The sequence below is a fragment of the Echinops telfairi genome, unplaced genomic scaffold (genome assembly GCF_000313985.2).
Source record: "Echinops telfairi isolate 266 unplaced genomic scaffold, ASM31398v2 ScPeMD7_23;HRSCAF=83, whole genome shotgun sequence".
Lineage (NCBI taxonomy): Eukaryota > Metazoa > Chordata > Mammalia > Afrosoricida > Tenrecidae > Echinops > Echinops telfairi.
Window position 1 is genome coordinate 73,559,996 of NW_022103920.1, and position 8,355 is coordinate 73,568,350.

The following is an 8,355-nucleotide window of genomic DNA, read 5'->3' on the forward strand; positions in this document are numbered from 1 at the left end:
TTGAGGGAGTACTTGAGTGGAGGCCCAATGTCCTTCTGCTACCTTAATACTAAACCTATAAATATAGGCACATAGATCCAGTATAACCACTTTTTAAAAATTAAAGTGGTAGATTATGTATCAGAGAACATTTTGATGATAATTTCTTGCTCAAATGTTTTATAAAAGTTGATATCAACATATTTAAAATTTAAGACTAAATTGGAACTAATAAGCCTGCATCTTCAAAATTAATAAAGCAGGAAAATTGATAATGAACTGGAAAAGAAACAATAGGGAAGAGACTTCTATCATTGTGCCTCGTGTCATATTTTGTGCCTGCATGTGAAATGATTTGCATTTATCCAAAACAGTTAAATAAATAGGAACTCTGTTGTGAAGTTTATTTTGCAAATGAAATAAGTATGAAAGCAGATCCAAAGAACTTGTTAGTGTCTCTACCTTAAAGGAATTTTAGAACTTACTGCTCTCAATTTTATTTTTGCGAGTTCCCTTTTTATCTTTGAAATTTCATTAATGGATGGAATAAAGACTTTGCTGAAAGAGTTAAAGCTGAGAGATGGAACTCAGGGATTAATTTAGTCGGATTTCTGTGGATTAATTTAATGGTTGTGTGTGGTTGTCATTAAGAGTTTACACAGCAGTGTTCCTACATATTTGTTAGGGAGAAGAAAAGCACATATGATTATTTAGAATTTCTAGATATTTTATTTTTTAAATACAAAATCCACCAATGCCCGCTGGGTATACATAGAGATACTTTTCAATTTCACTGTGATCTGGTGTGTATTGCGTTCTTGATAGCAAGTCGTTTGATAGGTCCCCATAGCACGTAGCTTGTAGGGTGGTTAAGTGCCAAGTAGTATGATATGGCCTATTCTAAATGTGAAATATGTCGAGTAAATTGTGCCCCAAACTGTTCATATAGTCATATTTGTAAACTGTCTATTTTGAAAATGAAGCTTTAGGTTATCATTATTTTGCTAAATGTCAAGGAAAGGATGATGTCGTTATGCCTTGATTTTTAACACCAGATGTTTCATTTGTTAAAAAAAAAAAGAATGATAATATTATAAGAAAGGATAATGTCCCGCATTAGTGTTATTGATTTTTAAAAGGGTAATATAATACTTTAGCTATCTTTAGTTTTCATAATTCTGAAAATATTAATATTTTAGTAAGAAAAAATTAAATCTGTGTAAGATGTAGAATTATAGTTTCTGTTTTGATTTTAACTTATTTTTTATGCTAAACCCACTGCCATCAATTTGATTCCAACTCATAGAGATTATATATAAGATTTCTAAGGCTGTAAATCTTTAGAGGAGCATCTCACCTCATACCTCCACAGAGTGGCTGTGGGATTTGAACCACCAACCTTGAGGTCAACAGTCCAATGCTTTTCGACATTGCCACCAGGGCTCACTTACACTCTCAAACTCACTGCCATCGAACCAATTCCGATTCATAGTTACCCTATAGGCCAGGGAAGAACTGCCCCTGTGGGTCTCCAAAACTGTAACTCTTTACAGGAGTAGAGAACCTCATCTTTCTCTACCAAGCTGCTAGTGGTTTCAAACTGCTGACTTTGAGGTTAGCAGCGCAAAGCCTAACCACTACGCCAACACAGCTCCTCAGCAGGGCTCACTAGATAAGATTGTTTTTTAAAATAATAGTTTGTAAAGGTACTGTTGTTCTTGAGGACTTCTATCCACATAAGCCGGTGAAAGATGGGGCTTTCTGCTTCCATTAACATAGTCTAGGGAACTCACAGGGCCAGTTCTGCCCTGTCCTAGAGGGTCACTGTGAGTCAGTGTTGACTCAAGAGCAGTGATCCAGATAAAGCTTAAAAAAAACACAAAAACCGGCTAGGTGGAGTTGAGTAATAATAAGAAATAATAACTCTGAACACTGTAACAAATGCATCATAGCCACTACATGGCAGATTCAGTTTTATATATTCTATTGTCATCTTTTCATAAATATTCACACAAGGGACCTTAATGCTTTTCAAACTCACCAGGACAGTTCCTGAATTTAGGGTCATTTCTTGGGCAGGGGGAGGCCTGACATGTTTTTGTCAGTGTGCAAGATAATAAAACGGGGCCATTATAAACAGAAAAGAACCCTCTACATTAATGGTGCAGAGAAAACTGCTGGTCAGAGAAAGGGTAGTGTGTTTGTGTTGACTTGGAAGTGTGGAGGTTGTGGTTTTTGTAAAAGCTGAGCATCTGAAGGAAGCAATTTGAAAGTACGTCCTGTACCAGTAGAAGCCACACCATCTTAAACTCCCTCTATTATGTCTAAGATGTAGGGGTTTTGTTTAGTCGTCTCTCTCAAGGTGGCTTTTCTCTATTAATAAAACTCTGTAGAGACCTCATTGGCATTTTGAATCTTCTTTAGTCTAATTAGGAGCCCTGGTAGCATAGTGATTATGTGTTGGAGTGCTAACCCCAAAGTCAGCAGTTCCAAACCACCGGTCAGCTCCACGGGAGAAAGGTGAGGCTTTCTAATCCCATAAAGAGTTACAGTCTCAGAAACTCACAGGTGCATTTCCACCTTGCCCTATAGGGTCGTTATGATTCAGAATGGTCTCAATGACAATAAGTATGCTCATTTATCCAACTGCTGAGCTAGACTCTAAATCGATATTTATGCTATATGCTTCACCTCATGCTATGCCATCAAGTCTATGAGGCAAATAATGAAAAAGCTGCGTGGGAGAATCACATAAACAACTACCCAAGCATATCAACCATTTGGTTGGTTTATTTGGAAAGTGCAGTGAGTTGAGACTGAGTTGATTCGATGTTGATGCTACCCATCGACATCTGTAGACTCCAGAAGGTCAGGGTGTTTTGTGTTAAGCGCCCTGCTGTATCACTGATCTTCAGTAGAATGTTTGGCCTCAAGCAGTGGTGTACCTCGTGAACCAAAGGAGTCTCAGATGAGAGCTTGGCTTTAGGTCCATAGCTTTCAAAATAGTTCATGACTCCTGGATATTAATTGGGAGGAAGACTGGCCTTTCTACTCCCGAAAAACAGATACCATCTCAGAAACCAACAGGGGTTTCAGCATTGACTCAGTGGCAGTGAATGAGTTTGGATATCATGAATATCAATTAAAAGTGAGACAGTAATTGCTGTGAGCTGCCATGGCATTGGCCCCCACCTCATGATAACCCTATACACAACTGAAAATTGCCAGACCCTGTATACTCCCGACCATTCTGTGCCCACCTGATTGCTGTGATCCACAGGACGTTCATGGGCTGATTTTCAGCAATGGATCACCAAGTCTTTCTTCCTCATCCAGTGTGGTCTCAAAGTTCCCCTGGAACCCACCTCCTCAGTGTCATAGAACCAAACAGTGGCTGCACCTGAGAAATCAAGCCTGGGTCTTATGCGTGGGTGAAATGAATTCTACACCTGAGTCCCCAGTGCTTCCTCTAAAAAATAATTCACACACTAAATGATCAAAATAATGACAAGTACCACAGCAATTCACATGCATCACATATTAACTTATGACACACTGGAGACCATCCCTGCTTCTCCCTTAAAATGCCAGACTATACTGCGCGACTGTGGAGCAGGGCACATTTGGTAAACGAATAAAACAAACGATGATTCTCTATATGTTGAACTCTGGGGGGAAAAACGAATTGAGAATTTGTATCTGCATTATTTACTTATTTTATTTTTGTGAACAGTTTCGTTGGCATTTAATCTACATATCACACAATTTAATAGTTCAATCATAACAAGAAGAGTTGTACAACCATTACTTATTTTATTTTTCACTTGCATTTCTGTGGGCCGCTCTATGGAGTTGTGTAAGGGGGAAAAACAGCCTCATGGGGTCATGTGCTGACCCTAAGAAGCCCAAGAGTAGACTTGGGCATCTCTAGCCACTTCGTGTCTCCTCGTTGTGTAGTGGGCATGCAGTACAGCACTTTCAATAAAGCAAGATAGGCTTAGGCAGATCACCTTTGAGGATAAGGGCAGAATATAAGTGAACAAATGTTTGGGACCTGCCTACCTCTGCCTCTTTTGAGTTTCCTGAAAGTCCATTACCATGTCATTGTTTTTCTAACAGTTTTATTGGCATTTAATTCACATATCATACACATCAATAGTTGATTCACATCAAGAAGACTTGTACAATCACTACCATAGTCAGTGTTAGGATATTACCATGTTTTGATACACCTGCTTCAAAACAAAATTCTCTTTCCACTTACCATTCTAGGTATTACCCTGGTCGAGAAGATTCTATGTTCCTCTGCTCCCTAAAATCAGATGGAAGGAGCTCATTTCAACCCCCCTTGCCTTCATGAACACATAGGGCCAAACACTCCCAGCAGTTTTGTGTCTGTCTGGTCCTAAGTTTCCTTGTTCTCTCATATCCAGTGCCCCACTCCATGATGACTCTCTTCTCCTTGTCAGCCTCACCTTGGTGCATGCTAACCGCGGTTGTGCATCCTACCAGTAGGTACCAGATCTCTAGGTGGAAAGCAAATCCTCTAAAATCATCTTTCTCCTTTGCTAAGTAGCGCTCAAACTCTACTTAGCAGGGGGGGTGGGGGGGTGGGGGGGCAGGGAACTGTTTGAGCTGAGGAAACTTTTCAATAAAAATTCCTTCAGCGATTTATTTAGTATAAGTAAGAACATCAAAGAAGAATGATGTCTGCTAGCAGAGTGGACTTGACATTTGTTATAGCTTTGTACCCTGTGATTTCAGGGACTCTGTGAGAATTGTCACTCTTTGATGCCTAAATTTGCTGTGTACCATCAGAGTAATGTTTAGTTTTTAGTGAATATGCAAATCTGTCCTCTATCCAATAATTATATATGTCTAATGAATATTAAATCCTTTACTAAATGGAAGACACTTCCTGTAAGGGGCTGACAGAAAATGCTTCTCACCTAGGTTATATATATATATAATTTTATTAGGGACTCATACAACTCTTATCACAATCCATACATACATCAATTGTGTAAAGCACATTTGTACATTCATTGCCCTCATCATTCTCAAAACATTTGCTCTCCACCTAATCCCCTGGCATCAGCTCCTCATTTTCGCCCCCCCATCCGCACTCCCGCCTCCCTCATGAACCCTTGATAGTTTATAAATTATTATTTTGTCATATCTTGCCCTGTCTGACATCGCCCTTCACCCACTTTTCTGTTGTCCGTCCCCCAGGGAGGAGGTCACCTGTAGATCTTTGTAATCGGTTCCCCCTTTCAAACCCACCCTCCCTCTACCCTCCTAGTACCACCACTCCCACCACTGGTCCTGAAGGGATCAACCTAGGGTATATTTTAATACTTCTCTTGTCCTCTCCCCTTTATGTTATAATATTGTATCTTGCAGACTACAAAGGAATAATTATTGAGTTCCAAGAGGAGCTGAATATTGGTGACAATACTTTTTGAAACGTTACGGACCTGAATTGCCTTGTTTGAACAAAGACATGAAAAGCTGGCAAACATTAAGCACCTTTTTATTAAGGTTATGGTTGTCTTTCAAGTTCATTATCTTTGATAAATTGTAGAAGACTGGAAGAGCCCTGGTAGCATAGTGGGTTATATGTTGGGTTACTAACCCACAGTCAGCAGTCCAAATCCAGCAACCCCTTTGAGTGAGAAGGATGAGGTTTTCTGCTCCTGTAAAGAACTATAGACTTGGAAACTTATAGGGGCCATTCTACTCTGTCCTGTAGGGTCACGAGGAGTCAAAATTGACTGGATAGCAGTGAGTGAAAGACTATAGCTTCTCACATTCAACACAAAACCAACCTTCATATGTCAAGGACAAACTTGTCTTATATAAGGTATCTTAATATGCTACCTTTCTAATTACTTTGAAATCCTTTTACATAGAAATAAAACCACTTATACACAGTGCACGAGAACATAAATTGATAGCTCTTATTTTGACAACATGTTTTTAAAATAAGTATACCTTTCAAATCAGTTATTCTGTTTCAAGAAGGAACTTGTTCTAGACATACTCTCACAAGGTATCAGCACGTAGAGTAATATTCACTTCATATTAAAAATTAAAAACAAAAGCAGGAAGCATCTAATGCTGTGAACATGTTGGTTACATGTGCATGAGCTCCTGATCCATGACAACCTGATACACACCTGGATATAGCAGTGCCCGGTTCAATGCCGTCCCAGGACTGCTGCGGAGCAGACTCTGATCTGTAGACCTTTCAACAGGCCTTTCTTCCTGGTCATCTTAGTCTAGAACAGTGGTTCTCAACCTTCCTCATGCTACAACCCTTTCATAAAGTTCCTCCTGTGGTGGTGACCTCTCCAACCATAACATTCTTGTTGCTATTTCATAACTGTAATTTTGCTACTGTTATGAATTGGGGGACCCCAGTGAAAGGGTCGTTCGACCCCCAAAGGGGTTACAACCCACAGGTTGATAGCCGTTGGTCTAGAATTAGCTCTGCTGCTTCAAGCCTTGCTAGTCCATCTTGAGTCTAAAAGCGCTGCTGGAACCTGTTCGGCCTCATAGCAAGAGGCACGCCTCTGCTGCCAGAGGGAGAGTGACTGTACATGGGGTGCAGTGGCTGGGAGTTCAGCCCTGGATTCCCGCAGTGGGACCAAGAAATTCATTCCTGAGCCACCAATGCCTCATGAAAGTGGAACTGGTGAAACAAATAGAAGTCCATCTATATAACTCTATATACTGTGGAGTAATTAAAAAGAAGGGAGGATATCTATAGTACTGAAATGAATGATAGCCAAAATGAGGGAGAAAAATATGCAAGAAACCAAAATGGGGGAATGGGAAGGAAGTCATAAAGCACAATTGATTAGATATTGCATAGCTTGACACATTATGTGCCCAAAATAAATACTCACTTCATTATTTTCAAATATATGTGTCAATGCACCTATGCGGGTGAAGCTTTGGGCCTGCTGATAGCAAGGCTCGCCACCCCACAGGGGAAGATGAGGCTGTCTGCTTATGTAAGGATTTACTGTCTTGGAAGTCTTCAGGAGCAATTCTACTTGGTCCAGTAGGGTTGCTGTGAGTCAGAATGGACTGGCATGGGTAGTAGGTATGTTCATTTGTGTGGTGTATGGTCTGTGTGTGTGTGTGTGTGTGTGTGTGTAATATGTATGTTCATTTGTGTGGTGTATGGTGTGTGTGTGTGTGTGTGTGTAATATGTATGTTCATTTGTGTGGTGTATGGTCTGTGTGTGTGTGTGTATATATATATGTGTATGTATATATATAAAATTAGGCACTTTCTGAATGGATACATAAACCAAACATCCAAACCTACAGACATTGAGCAGTAGAACCGCTCCCTAGGTTTTCAAGGCTGAAATCTTTATGGAAGCCGATTGCGTCTCTTTCTCCTCTGTAGAGCAGCTGGTGAGCTTGAACCACTGGGCTTTGGATTAATTGCTGAGCACTTAATCACTCGCCTACTAGGCTCCTGAAGATGCTGTTAAAACCAAACTCAGTACCAATGATTCCTGGGCACTACAGTAAATGTAGTCACTCAAATATCATGTTCTGAGAAGGATTTTATGATGTTTGATCTTTTGGTTTTAGCACTAATGGAAAGAAAATCGTCTATAATCGCAAGTACTTTTAAACTATTCCTGTTTTTAAAGTATACATGCTCATACATGTGATGTTGTTTGAATAGCATAGTTAGGACATGGATACCATATATTAGTAGCAGTGTGTTTTATTTAGTTAGTCCGTTTTAAACATTAACTTACAGTGCAATAGAACAAACATACGCTTTTGACTTTGGCCTAATAGAAATGCATATGTTTCTTTCTTTGTTGCTCTCCTGGTTTGAGCTATCACAGTTTTCTATTCAAAGTGCCCTTGCCCCTCTTCAGCCAGGACTTCAGTGAGTGCCTTATAAAGTCTGAGCCTCACTAGAGCAGATTATACTGTGGCCCAGAGAGCTAAATTTAGAGGGAATCAGCTCTGCTCCAAATAGTAACAGCTAAAACCATCGACACTTCTCTTTGCTGAGCGGAATAACTTCATTTAGTCTTTCACTACCAGTGGGTGAGTCTGAGTTTTGTTTTGTTTTTAAATTTTTACTTATTTGTTTGTTTATTGTTATTGGGCTAGGTTATTCTTCATGTAGAATGTGTTGAAGATATGGAAAATAAATTTACATAGCCAAGCTATGAAGAAACAGACTTCTATTTAGAACTGAAATAAGTATTAAGAAAGAGAAAGATTTTTTATTTTATTTATTTATTTTTTTTTAAACATTTTATTAGGGGCTCATACAACTGTTATCCCAATCCATACACACATCAATTGTGTAAAGCGTATTTGTACATCATT

The 8,355-nt window shown here is 39.4% G+C and overlaps 1 protein-coding gene across 2 annotated transcripts in view; it reads left to right on the plus strand.

Moving 5' to 3' along the window:
* The window catches only part of BZW2 (basic leucine zipper and W2 domains 2), a 68,494-nt gene that overhangs the window by 9,290 nt on the left and 50,849 nt on the right, over positions 1 to 8,355 (plus strand). Inside the window, exon 1 of one of the 2 annotated variants that reach the window (XM_045288869.1) lies at positions 8,031 to 8,067. The exons of the other annotated variant lie outside the window; for it this stretch is intronic. The gene's annotated coding sequence lies outside the window, so the exon portion shown is untranslated. Of the gene's footprint in view, positions 1 to 8,030; positions 8,068 to 8,355 lie in introns of those variants that run through there. 2 annotated transcript variants of the gene reach the window in all.